The 13,924-nt window shown below is 49.7% G+C and overlaps 1 protein-coding gene across 1 annotated transcript in view; it reads left to right on the top strand.

The window, feature by feature from the left end:
• LOC142310107 (pancreatic lipase-related protein 2-like) overlaps window positions 1-13,924 on the top strand; it is a 100,661-nt gene that overhangs the window by 18,543 nt on the left and 68,194 nt on the right. The gene's annotated exons all lie outside the window — the stretch shown is intronic.

Genomic DNA, 13,924 nt, shown 5'->3' with positions numbered 1-13,924 from the left:
GCAGACATGTTGCTGGATAAAGTCCTGGAGGCATTCTGGTGCAGGGCTTCCGGGCTCCCTGCTTCCGGTTTCGTTTTACATTCCGGATACTCCCAGGGGGCAGGGCTTTCTTTTTCATGCCTTTTGGTCTGCTGTGGCGCAGTTATTTTTCACAGCAAAACGGCGGCGGTTTTTCAAACAATAACGTACAGTCCATGAAACACAGTCTTTAAGGCACAATTCACCTGGTTTTACAGATACCAGTTCAATCCTGTTCACAGCGCCAGAAAAAGGGTTGTCACGCCCAGGGATATGGAGAACTCGGTCCCGGGCAGTATACTGTATGTCTTGGGAATGTCACGGTGGTGGCCGATGCCCGGTTCCATGCCCTGGGCCCTTTTTGTAATGGGGTGTATTTACAGGGGATTTAAGGGGGCTTTACACGCAGCGATATCGCTAATGAGATGTCGTTGGGGTCACGGAATTCGTGACGCACATCCAGCCTCATTAGCGACGTCGTTGCATGTGAAACACCGGAATGACCATTAACGATCAAAATTATGTACCTAATCATTGATCGTTGACCAGTCGTTCCTATCCCGATTATCGTTGCTGTTGCAGGACACAGGTTGTTCATCGTTCCTGCGGCAGCACACATCGCTATGTGTGACACCGTAGGAACGGGGAACATCACTGTACCTGCGGCCGCCCACAATGAGGAAGGAAGGAGGTGGGCGGGATGTTCGGCCCGCTCATCTCCGCCCCTCCGCTTCTATTGGCCGGCCGCTTAGTGACGCCGCTGTGACGCCAAACGAACTGCCCTCTTAGAAAGGAGGTGGTTCGCCAGCCACAGCGACGTCGCTAGGCAGGTAAGTATGTGTGACGGGTCCTAGCAATGTTGTGCACCACGGGCAGCGATTTGCCCATGACGCACAACCGACGGGGGTGGGTGCTTTCACCAGCGACATCGCTAGCGATGTCGCTGTGTGTAAAGCCCGCTTTAGATTAGTGTTCATACGTGATGCCACTTGTATTGTTGCGGCTATATATGTGGAGCCGCCGCTAGAGAATGTCACTACTGGGGCTGGTGTTAATTGCAGCCTGGATGGTAGGCCCTCTGTAAGCAGGTCCGGGCCCCAGAGGATGGGTGTTGTGACGGGTGTTGGAAGAAGGCAGTCCACACAGAGGTATAGTGCAACTGGTTTTTACTCACTGCTGGTTGATGGTAACAGGTTACCCGAGGACGGCTGGTTTCACCTCCAGGTCCCCTTCGTCCCAGTGCCAGTTCAGTACTCTGATACCTTCTTCCCCTGCACCTGTTTCGGGTAAATGGGTCCCTGTGGCGTAGAGCAACTGGGGGTCCCCGTCCGGTGGTTTGTCCACTTCTGTCTGCCTGACGGTACCGTGAACCCTGTGGGGTTGGAGTCTCTGGTCTTATCCCTTTGCCACTGAGTCTTTGGATTTTTAGGGTCAGCAAGGTCCTTGATGGTCCCCTTGCTGTGCAGGTGTTAACAGGTCGGCTTGCATCCTTGTGGGGATGCAGAACCTTGTAGCACCCTGATGGCTTCAGGGGCGCTACACACTCCTTTGTCCGTGCTTAGGCCAGGAACAAGGCATACCCTACACCTGAGGGCGCAACTGACCTTTGAGATTGCAGAGGGATTCGTTGGGTATTATTACTTCCAGGAAATGGACGCCTCCAAGACCGACTGACCAAACCCGCTTCTGGTTCAACAGACCTCTACGTGCAGGTCCCCGAGTGTTCGTGATCCAGGTGTGACCTTTAAGATCCGTAATTAAGTCTGTATTTACTGTGGCTTCTTCTGTATACTCCTATTCCTGAGGGCTCTCCTACTCCTCTTTCCACACACTGCCCTATTTATAGAGACGTGTCCTCCTCCCCTTTTAACCCTACACTACCAACCCAGGTGCCTGGACTGCGATACTTGAGCCAGCCTGCCACCTGGTGGCATTTTACACCAAACACATAGATTAAACCTTAAACACTCGTGTGCCAGCTACTAATGCAAGGGTGGGCTAATCTCTGACACCCCTTACAGCTGAAATGAAATTATTAATGAGCGCTATGTGTTTGTGAAGCTGAGATGCAGTGTAAAGCATGGATCAGACTCCAATAGACAATGTCGTTAAGCTGGAAGTCATGTAAGACACAATGTCCTCTGGAGCAATGATTTGTCGCGCCCAGGGAAGGGGGTACTCGGTCCCGGGCGGTAACAATTGGGTATGTCACTCTGGTGGCCGTTGCCCGTTCCCGTGCCCTGGGGCTTCTTTTGTAAAAAGGGGGTTACTTACAGGGGAGATAAGAGTTAATGTCACGTGACGCCACCTGCGGGTTGCGGTTAAAGATAGAGAACTGCCGCTGCTAAATGTGGGTACTCCCAGAGCTGGTGGTGATTGCAGCAATGGTGTTAGGCCCTCCACAGGTAGGGATAATAATGGAGACCACACCAGGTTGTCTTTAACTGTCTCTACTCCCTTGGACCCAGGAGTTGCTGGTTCAGGTCACTTTGAGTATCAGTGCCAATGTAGTGACCCATGTTGTTCTGTGCCCGGCACTCTCTGTTGGTTGGGTCCCCGTAGCATGGAGCGTTTGGGGCCCGATTGTCCCTTTTGGGTTACAGTCTCCTTCTCCATACGGCGGGCAGTGCAGACCCTGTGGGGAGGTAAGTGTCCGAACCCCGATCCTAGTTTACTGCTGATGCCCCCGCATTATTTGGTTCAGTGAAGTCCGTGAAGGTGTCCTCTCCGGGCAGGTATTTATCAAGGCGTGTAGAACTGGCACCTGATCTAGGGCCCTGTGCCCCGTGCATGCTTCGGTCCCAACGGTATCTTCAGTACCCGTCCTGGCGACCTCTCTCCTTTGCCCCCGAGTCACCATCGCACAGACCCAGCTCAGGCACGTCCGCACACCACTCCTGTGTGCCACCCTTCTCTAGATTCTCTACTGACTGCTGACCCCTCCCTCTAGGCTGGCTAATACCAGGGACTCGTTCCTTTCCATGGCGACCATCCCCTTACTTGGTTAACCCTCTATGCCTGCTGTGGAGTGGGGAACTAGGATTTTGGTTGTGCTTTGGTGGTATCGGCACTGGTACTCCAGGTTCCAGGGGGTAGATCCTGCATCCCCTAGAGGATGCAGTTCCCTGTAGTGACCTGAGTGGCTCAGGGGCGCTACAGATTCATACCTCACTATTTAGCGATCGGAGGAACATAAGATAATGGAGACTTTGAGGCATTACCTGAATGAAGCACGTATTGCCTGACAGAGTTTTCAGATGTTGAGGGGCACATACGTTTCACCATGTACTTTTGGGTTTTCGTGTTCTATATATATTTTCATTTTTTCTCTTTATTTTGAACCCAGAGACTTGTGTCCATCTATCAGATACGATCCCACATCTGGGACCCACAGTGAGTATCATTCTACAAATGGCGACTAATGCGCAGATGATATAATGTGTGTAGTCAAGGGCTTCATTCACACATCAGTGAGTTAGTGCGAGGTTCAGCAGCAGTTGGTCAGAATTTTATAAGCTTTTATCAGATGTAACAAAGCCACTGATGGAGCTTTCTCCACCTCCTTATATCAGTCACACAAATGGCATCCGGATGCTGTCCAATGTTTTCCCAAACCCGTAGATTTGTATTGCTGAGCTTAATCTGAGACTCTGCTGAAAATCAGTCGGCGAAAATACACGAATATATGAAGAGTCCCATTGTTGGAATATGTGTAGTGCAACAACTCCATTCCTGTCTATGGCCTTGTGCGCATGCTGCTTTTTTTCCCTATGTTTTTGCTGCTTTTTTAGTCCAGTTTTGGGTGCAGTTTGTGGCCCTAAACTGCATGTATGACTTTCCCCAGCAAAGTCTATGAGAAATCTGAAAGGCTGTGCGCATGTTGCTTCTTTTTTGACTGCAGTTTTGGGTGCAGAAAAAAGAAGCAGCATGTCACTTCTTTTCTGCGTTTTTCCCTGCGTTTTGCCATTGACAATGTTAACAAAAACGCGCAGGTAAAAATGCATCAAAAACACACCAAAATGCTGCAAAAATGCATGGATTTTTTGGATGCACTTTTCTGGCAGAAAGTGTGTTTTTCGCTGGAGAAACAAAACTGTAGTGTGGGCACATAACCTATGAGTGTTTAGTTGCTAGGTTTATATCCTGTGAATAAAGTTGTTAACAACAAAAAAAACCTCCAGAAGGTCTCAGTAGAAGAGGATGTGAAAAAGACTCTGATCCTTGCGTGGTAGCGTCTAAATGCCAGTGGAAAGAAGGACCTATGCTGACGTCATGCCCATGTGACCAGAAGGGGGCGTGGCCTCTTCCAACATAGCTGATATCAGGAAGTAGCATTATTTTTCTAAGTCCATGTGGGCATTGAGTTGATTATAATAGAAGTGGGGTTCTAGGGGTAAGACCCCCAGTTGGAGGGGCTGCAGGGGGGGAAAATCTCCCCCTTGTATGATTATAGTGGATGGGAAGAAACCTCACCACGCCCACCAAAGATGTCAGCCACACCCACTATCTAAGCCAGCCATGCCCAACGTCCTTCTAGCCACTGGGATTTAACCTCAACCATCCTTGCGTCCATGAGAAAGGAAGCTGCTTGCAGACGCTGCAGAGACACATAGAAATGATTTCCTGCAATCTATTAAGCTTACTATGCTTGTTCCTAACTGTTCCTGAATAAATGAACCTTTATTGCTGCACACTTGGTGAGTATCGTCAATAACCCGCTGCTAACACCCATATATAGGTAATAGCTCCCATTGTAAAAAACTGACGTGTGAATGAACCCCAAAGTGTATATAAGTGTATAATGGCATCTTATCTATTCCTAGATGATCACTGCCATCATCATCCTAATTTCCATCTCTACAGCCTTACAGGGTAAAGTAACAAAGCAAGCGGATGTCTGTCCCCGTCGTATACCCTGTATAAATACACTCTATACATAACCTGTATATAATCCCACATGTACTATATATATATATATATATATATATATATATATATATATATATATATATATATATATATATATATATCTATATCTATATACAGGGCCGGCGCCAGGTTTTTGTGGGCCCCGGGCAAAAGAGTCTCAGTGGGCCCCATCCACACGCAGACACGCACATACAGATACATACACATATAAGCATACGTACATATACATATTTAAAGACAAATTCACAAAAATACATAGGAATATACATACATTTATACACAGTCATATGCATCAACATACATAGATTTGTACATCATACATACACACACTGACACGTTAGAGATATTTCTAATATTGGGAAGCCTGCAGCAGCCTCATTCACCTCCCCACTTGTCTCCCGTCCAGCATCTCTTGGGCATGTAGCTGTGCCACGCTAATTGGTGGCCGTCTCTAACAGACATGGCTGCACACGGAGCACACTGACACTGCTGTATATACATTACAGGAGGGGCTGGGGGCCACAGTATATAAATAACAGTAGGAGCTGGGGGCATAGATGTCGCAGGCGGGGGACAGATCACAACCGGGGGGCCGCTCGAGGCACTCGGATCCGGGCAGTGGTCGTGGCTCAAGTGGCAGCCGGATCCAGGGCTCACGCAGCCGTCCGTCGTCCACGAGTGAAAAGGGGTTATTTACAGGGGACAGAGTCTTTGTCAGTGACGCCACCCGTGGGTTATGGTGAGGGATGGTAACACCGCCGCTGCCTTGTATGTAGGTGCCCGGGGCTGATGGAGCGGGGCAGCAAAGTGGGATCCCCTCCACGGGTAGGGGAGGTGTAGTCCCGGGGCCCAGGGTATTGTGAGGGATTGCAGGGAGCAGGAAACTCACAGTTCGGTTGTCGTGGTGCTGGATGAGCTGCTGATGATTTGGAGGTTCGGTAAACACACAGAGTCCTTATTGTAAACCAAGACCAGATGCCGGGAGCCTCTGGAGGAGTGTGCTGGATTACGCACGCAGATATACAGCCAGGGCCCCTTTCTCCTGCACTTTCTGTCTGTCTCTCTTGTCTAGACTAGTCCACTTGAAACGACCTCCGGACCGGATCCCCTCTCTCGGCACCGGTGGGCTACAACCCTGTCCCGCTCTACCTCAGGTTCCCCGCGACCGGATCTCCGTCACCTGTGGCCCTCATTGCCACCTAGTCAGCGTTGCTAGTCCAGTCGTCCGGTGGTCCGGGGCTCCAACCCCCGACTACCACGCTCTCCAGGGAGCGCCAACTCCCTCCTGTTAGCTCTCCACTCCTCTCTCTTCCTCTCCCTGACACAGACTGCTCTGCTCTCCTCCTCCACTTCATTGTCCTGTCTTGTTCCCTCCCATTGTCATGGGGTAGGGGTGGTCACTAAGGCCTTATTGGCTGGTGTATACCCGTGTGGGGACTGTGTTGGTGCCAAAAAGGAGAATGGCCTGCATTTTGGTGGATTTGTGCAGGCTCTGTGACAACCTGGTTTTGCCAGGGCATCACATAGACATTACTGGGGGGCATACATGTTACTGAGGTGCATACATGTTACTGGAATAACATACAGCTATGGGGGGGCATACACATTACTGTGGTGGGTGGCATAGAGCTCTATAGGGCCGCACATATGGCTCTGGGGTGGCAGCACATATGGCTCTGGGGTGGCAGCGCGTATGGCTCTGAGGTGGCAGCGCATATGGTTCTAGGGTGGCAGCACATACGGCTCTGGGGTGGCAGCGCATACAGATCTGGGGTAGCAGCGCATACGGCTCTGGGGTCGCAACACATATGGCTCTGGGTTGGCAGCACATACGGCTCTGGGGGGGGTAGGGGCGAAAATACAGCTCTGGGGGGTCGCACATACGGCTCTGTAGGGCCGCGCATATGGCTCTGGGGTGGCAGCACATACGGCTCTGAGGGTCCCATACAGCTCAAGGGGGGGCACCTACTGCTCCAAGAGGGCCCATACAGCTCAGGAGTGGGGGCCCATACAGCTCAGGATGAGGGCCCCATACAGATCATGGGGTGGAACATACAGCTCAGGTGGATGTGACAATTCTGTCATGGATGTGACAATTCTGGGGTGGCTGTAGGCTGCTATTCTTAGCCTGGTAGGGTCCTAATAACCAGGCTGAGAATAGCAGCCCCCAGCTATTGGGCTTTATCATCGCTGGGTATCAAAATTGGGCAGAACTGCAAGCTGTTTATTTAATTTATTTTTTTTTAAAAAATCCACAAGCGGTTCTTCTTATTTTACTACACAGCCAAGATAGGCACACAGATGGGGGCTGCAGCCTGTAGCTATATGCTTTATCTGTGCTGGGTACCATAATATGGGGGGACCCCATACAAATTGTTTTATTTATTTATTTTTAACCACGATATTGACCCGCAGTTGCACTGCTTTTCTCGCTCACCGACCGTCCTTGCGCCTGTGATTGGTTGTAGTCAGATGCTGTAACTCAGGCTGGGCTCAAGTCTGACTGCAACCAATCACAGACACCAGGACGGCCGGTGGGGTGGCAAAGCAGTACATATGGATGAGCAATGATGAGCGGCCCAGAAAGGAAAAGCGAGGCTGCGGGAGCAGTGTACAGCCGCGATGGAGCCTCGGTAGGTATGAAGCGATCACTTAATTCTTATTTTCTTTTTAATTTTTATCTAGAATCCTGGGCCCGGGTTCAGCACCTGGGCACCTTTGAAACCGCGCGGATCCGGACTTTTATAGTGTATAGCCCATCACTAATCAAGACATTTTTATCTAGTTCACTAGCAAATTTACATCAGGCACTACTAACTAACTAACAATACCCAGAAATGTGGGTCAATGCACTCAAAATTGCCAAGACGTATTTAGCAAGTTCACTAGCAAATTTACAGCATGCAGTATTAGGCCGAGGCCACACGGGGATTTGTGCGAGTGCTCGCATGACACTCTGCGCACGCTTGCAGCACAGCGGGAGCCGTCATGCGAGTGTCATGAGACTGTGGTTCGATCGTGCAATCAGACCACGGTTGTGGAGGGGGGGCCGCGGGGGGCAGAGGGAGGGACCGTTGCTGCGGACGGGAGGGCCGGCGCTGCGGATGGGAGGGCCGGCGCTGCGCAGGGGAGGGCCGGCGCTGTGAAGGAGAGGGAGAGATTTATCTCTATCTCCTCCATTGCCAGCTGATGCGAGAATCACACTGCTCTTGCGTTACACTGGTGTAACGCGAGAGCACTGCAATGTTTCTCTCGCCCCATAGACTTGCATCGGTGCGAGTGGAACAAGATCGCATTCCACTTGCAGCATGCTGCGACTGTTTTCTCAGTCCGATTAGGGCTGAGAAAATAATCGCTGATGGGTGCTGACACAGAATAATATTGGTCCGAGAGGAATGCAATTTTTTGATTGCATTCCACTCGCACCATTTTTATCGCCGTGTGTCCTAGGCCTTAACAATACCTAGAAATGTAGTTCACTGCATCATTTTGTGCAGGCAATGAAAAGTGCCAAGACGTATTTAGCTAGTCCACTAGCAAATTTACATCAGACACTGCTAACAATTAGAAATGAGCGATATTCGAATCGAACCATTCGCCAATTTCAAATTCGAGTTGTTTTGGGCGATGTTCGAGTCGTTCGACGAACTCAAACGATTTGCTTCACGTTCGATAACGGTTCGATCACCAAAAGCGTGGCTTTTCACAGTAAGGCTATGTGCACACGTTGCATATTTGCATGCGTCCCCAGCACAATTCCTCTCTTTCATACTCACCGATCAGCTGCACGGCTGTCACAAAGCTCCGGCGGCTTTTCATCTTTTGAAAATGGCACCACTCATTATTCAATCTCGTATTCCCTGCTTTCCCCGCCCACCGGCGCCCATGATTGGTTGCAGTCAGACACGCCCCCACGCTGAGTGACAGCTGCCTCACTGAAACCAATCACAGCTGCCGGTGGGCGGGTCTATATTGTTCAGTAAAAGAAATAAATAAATCATTAATAAAAAAAAAAAACCTGCGGTCCCCTCCAATTTTGATACCAGCCAAGATAAAGCCACACGGCTGGAGGCTGGTATTGTCAGGATGGGGAGCGCCACGTTGTGGGGAGCCCATCACCATAACAATATCAGCCAGCAGCCGCCCGGAATTGCCGCATCCATTAGATGCAACAGTCCCGGGACTCTACCCGGCTCATCCCGAATTGCCCTGGTGCGGTGGCAATCGGGGTAATAAGGAGTTAAATGGCAGCTTATAGCTGCCACTAAAGGGCCATTTACATGCTGCGACATCGCTAACGATATATCGTCGGGGTCACGATGTTTGTATGTATGTCGCACATTCGGCGTCGTTAGCGACATCGCAGCGTGTAACACCTATGTGCGACCTTAAACGATCGCAAAAGAGGCAAAAATCATTGGTCTGTGATACGTCGTTCATTTACCAAAAATCGTTGTCTGGTCAGTAGCGAGGTTGTTTGTCGTTCCTGCGGCAGCACAACTCGCTATTTGTGACACTGCAGGACAACCTCGTACCTGCGGCCGCCCGCAATGAGGAAGGAGGTGGGGGGGGATGTTCGTTCCGCTCATCTCCGCCCCTCCGCTTCTATTGGACGGCTGCTGTGTGACGTCACTGTGACGTCGCACAAACCGCCCCCTTAGAAAGGAGGCGGTTCGCCGGCCACAGCGACGTCGCAGGGAAGGTAAGTCCGTGTGACTGGTGTAAGCGATGTTGTGCGCCACGGGCAGCGATTTCCCCGTGACGCACAACAGACGGGGGCGGGTATGCTCACTAGCAATCTCGCTAACGAGATTGCAGCGTGTAAAGCACCCTTTAGTCCTAGGTTAATCATGGCAGGCATCTCCCCGAGATACCGTTCATGATTAACCTGTAAGTGAAAGTAAATAAACACACACAACGAAAAATCCTTTATTTGGAATAAAAGACAAAACCCTCCCCCCCTCATTTACCACTTTATTAATCCCCAAACACCCATCCAGGTCCAAAGTAATCCACACGACGCTTTCAGCTCTGCTACATGAAGCTGACAGGGAACGCCGTAGAACACGACCGCTCTGTGTCAGCTCCACGCAACAACTGAAGTGAGCCAGGCTGTCACCGGAGACTTCACTCAGGTAGTGACTGCGTTTGTGCGGAGATGATGATGGGGCGGTAGTGCTTGCGTGTGTGCGGTGATGATGATGGGGGCGGTAGTGCCGGGGTGTGTGCGGGGATGATGATGGGGGCGGTAGTGTCAGGGTGTGTGCGGTGATGATGATGGGGATGGTAGTGCCGGGGTGTGTGCGGGGATGATGATGGGGGCGGTAGTGTCAGGGTGTGTGCGGTGATGATGATGGGGATGGTAGTGCCGGGGTGTGTGCGGTGATGATGAGTGCGGTAGTACCGGTTGTGCGGTGATGATGGGGACTCGCGCGCTCTCTCTCTCTCGGCTTAACGCAGCGTGTTATTTCCCAGGAATCCGTTGCCTTTATATCACACTATTTACAACGCATCCGTCACATGTGTCACTCAACACATTGTGACGGATGCCGCTGAACGCAAGTGTGAAAGTACCTTCTGCTGTCAGTGGCCATGGAGCCGAGCTAAATGGCAGAGCAAGCATCCAGCGCGCATACATTCTGCATCACAATACATTCACATGTGCTGCCAAATCGCTGCAGAATTATATGCATGGACACTACGGGGAGGGGGCGGGGGTTCCTGAAATAATAGCGCTCTCTATTTTTTTTTTTCCTAACCGCTCGAACAGTGGGGCGGTGCAAGCTGTCAGCCACCCACACACACAGCAAAGTGCATTTTTTGCACACAAGCAAAGGCATGTGTCATTGGCTGTGTATGTCACATGTCCTTGCCCTATAAGGACTTCTGCGTAATTTCACTTTTGAACACCGTAGAAGGAGTTTACTCTGTGTATACGTACTTCATACCAGAACTGGCTCATCTGGATCGATCCGTGCACCTCCTGATTTGTCCTGTGACTTCTACGCTGGTAAGCTGAACCTTTTTTTTGTGTTTTCTGTGTGTTTGTATGTGTTTGTGTTTGCTTGCCATTGTTTTCAATGGGGTTCGACTAACACACCCGCCGTTCGATGAACCGAACTCAAACACTAGGGGGGTGGCTCATCTCTACTAACATTACCTAGAAATGTGGGTCAATGCACTCAATGCACTCAAAAGTGCCAAGACTTATTTATCTAGTTCAGTAGCAAATTTACAGCATGCACTACTAACTAACAATACCTAGAAATGTGGGTCATTGCATAATTTGTATAATGAACTCTAAACTGCCAAGGCGTATTTAGCTAGTTCACTAACAATTTACAGCAGGCACTACTAACAATTAGAGATGAGCGAGCCTCTGAAGGCTCGAGTTCGGTTTGGTTCGACGGAGACCCCGTTCGAGTTCGGTTCGACGAAGCTCTCGAGCCCCATTGAAACCAATGGCAGGCAAACACAAACACATAAAAACACATTATAAATGTACACATACAGTTAATAAACATTGCCATAACACTTACAGGTCCCCACGACGCATCCTGCACTCTGTCTCCCGCCGCTTTTCCTTCCGATAATCGCTGCGTCCTCCCGATAACCAGCACTGATGATAGGACCTTCCGTGACGTCAAAAAAAGCATGTGACCAGTCACGTGTCTATTATCTCATTGGCTACAGACTGGTCACATGGCTATGATGTCATGCTAGGTCCTGTCATTGCATCTCTCTGGTACGCGGTGATCGTTCCAGCATCTCCGTATACCGGTGAAATGCTCTGGCACATGGTCGGCTTCCCTGTTCTGCTTCCCCGTTCCGTTATTCACCGGCTGCCACAGCCGGTCAATAACGGAGATCACCGTTGCTATAGCAACCCGCCTGTCAGCGGTGACGTCACCGCTTACAGCCTGCAGCCTCTGCTCACTGACTGAGTGATTAGACTGCACAGGGAGCAGCAGCGTCCTTCCTCCCATGCAGCGCTGTCTGATGTAGCACAGCTGCATGGGTTGAAGGAGAAAGAAGACAGAAGACCATGGATCATGGAGGGATGAGAGGGATTAATAAACATGGAGTCTCTAATGTGTCTGTGTATTTATTTCTATTAAAGTATTTTTTCTTTGTGTGGTGTCTTTTTTTTAACCCTTTATTGGAGATTCTTAATGGCTGGATCAAACTTGCCTGACATTAAGAATCTGAACCTGAATACTAGCTAGTAAAAACTCATTATTACCCAGCAAGCCACCCGGCTTCAGGGCTGCTGGAAGAGTTGGATACAGCACCAGATGATGGCGCTTCTATGAAAGCACCATTTTCTGGGGCGGCTGCAAACTGCAATTACAGCAGAGGGGCCCAGAAAGCTCGGGCCAACCTGCGCTGCGGATTCCAATCCCCAGCTGCCTAGTTGTACCTGGCTGGACACAAAAATGTGGCGAAGCTCATGTCGATTTTTTTTTTTTAATTATTTCATGAAATTTATGAAATAATTAAAAAAAGGGCTTCCCTATTTTTTTTGTTCCCAGCCGGGTACAAATAGGCAGCTGGGGGTTGGGGGCAGCCGTACCTGCCTGCTGAACCTGGCTTGTATACAAAAATATGGCGAAGCCCACGTCATTTTTTTGGTGGGCAAAAAACTCCTGCATACAGTCCTGGATGGAGTATGCTAAGTCTTGTAGTTCTGCAGCTGCAATATCATCTGATCGGTTTGCTGGAAGGCAAAGCGATCAGATGATGTGTCAGATTCAAGGGCCTGAATCACATGACACAGCAGCTGATTGTATAAACGGCTTTTATACAATCAGATGATGCATCAGTGCAAAAAAAAACAAAACTACACACTTCTGTGCAGACTCCTGTCCGACAGCATCAGCTGGTAGTTTAGCCGGCTGGGCGGTAAAAAGCCGCCCTCACCGCTCGACTTATAGTTTCAGCTGATTCCGTCAGGTGACCGCATCAGCTGATCACTGCCAGGTCTGAGAGAGAGAAAGAAGAGAGAGAAAGAAGAGAGAGAAAAGGAGAGAGAGAGAGAAGAGAGGAGAGAGAGAGAGACTAACTGACTGAAAGAGACTATATGACTGAGAGAAAGAGAGAGAGAGCAATGCAGCCTCATTCCGTGAACTGCTCAGATTTTAGAGGTGTGTCCCGCGTCTCACAGCTGATGTCCGACTCCTCCCCTCAGTGCATAATTAAATTAAATTAGAATTATAAATAAAAAAATTCTGATTTCAAATTAAAAATAAATTAAATTTTTTACCGGGACGGCTGGGGCTAGAACTTGTGAACTAATGCTTCTTAGGCAAGCACTGTAACCATTCAGCCACTAGCTCTAATGAAAAACATAGGGAGATTTGGTAATCTTGACTTCTGCATTGCAGACTGAAGTCTCAGATTACAGCGCTGTTCACTTCAGGTGCTACGTGGAGAGGACACAGAACGCTCCCTGTCGTCTTCATGTAGCAGAGCTGACAGTGTCGTGTGGATTATGTCGGACCTGGAGGGGTATTTGGGGATTTTAATAAAATGATGAAAGAGGTTTTTTTTTTGTCTTTTATTCCAAATAAAGGATTTTTCGCTGTGTGTGTTTCTTTACTTTCACTTTCAGTTTAATCATGGAAGGTGTCTCGGGGAGACGCCTGGCATGATTAACTCATTATTACCCCGATTGCCACCGCACCAGGGCAATTCGGGATGAGCTGGGTGGAGTACCGGGACTGTCGCATCTAATGGATACAGCAATTCCGGGCCGGCTGCTGGGTGATATTGTTAGGCTGGAGGGCTCCCCATACCGTGGCGCTCCCCATCCTGACAATACCAGCCTCCAGCCGTGCGGCTTTATCCTGGCTGGTATCAAATATGGGAGAACCGCATTTTTTTTTTTTTGTAATTATTTATTTTACTGCACGATATAGACCCGCCAGCCGACGGCTGTGATTGGTTGCAGTGAGACAGCTGTCACTCATCGTGGGGG

This window comes from Anomaloglossus baeobatrachus, chromosome 5 (assembly GCF_048569485.1).
Source record: "Anomaloglossus baeobatrachus isolate aAnoBae1 chromosome 5, aAnoBae1.hap1, whole genome shotgun sequence".
Classification (NCBI taxonomy): Eukaryota; Metazoa; Chordata; class Amphibia; order Anura; family Aromobatidae; genus Anomaloglossus; species Anomaloglossus baeobatrachus.
Note: the sequence above shows the minus strand (reverse complement) of the source record. Positions and strands in the feature narration are given on the sequence as shown.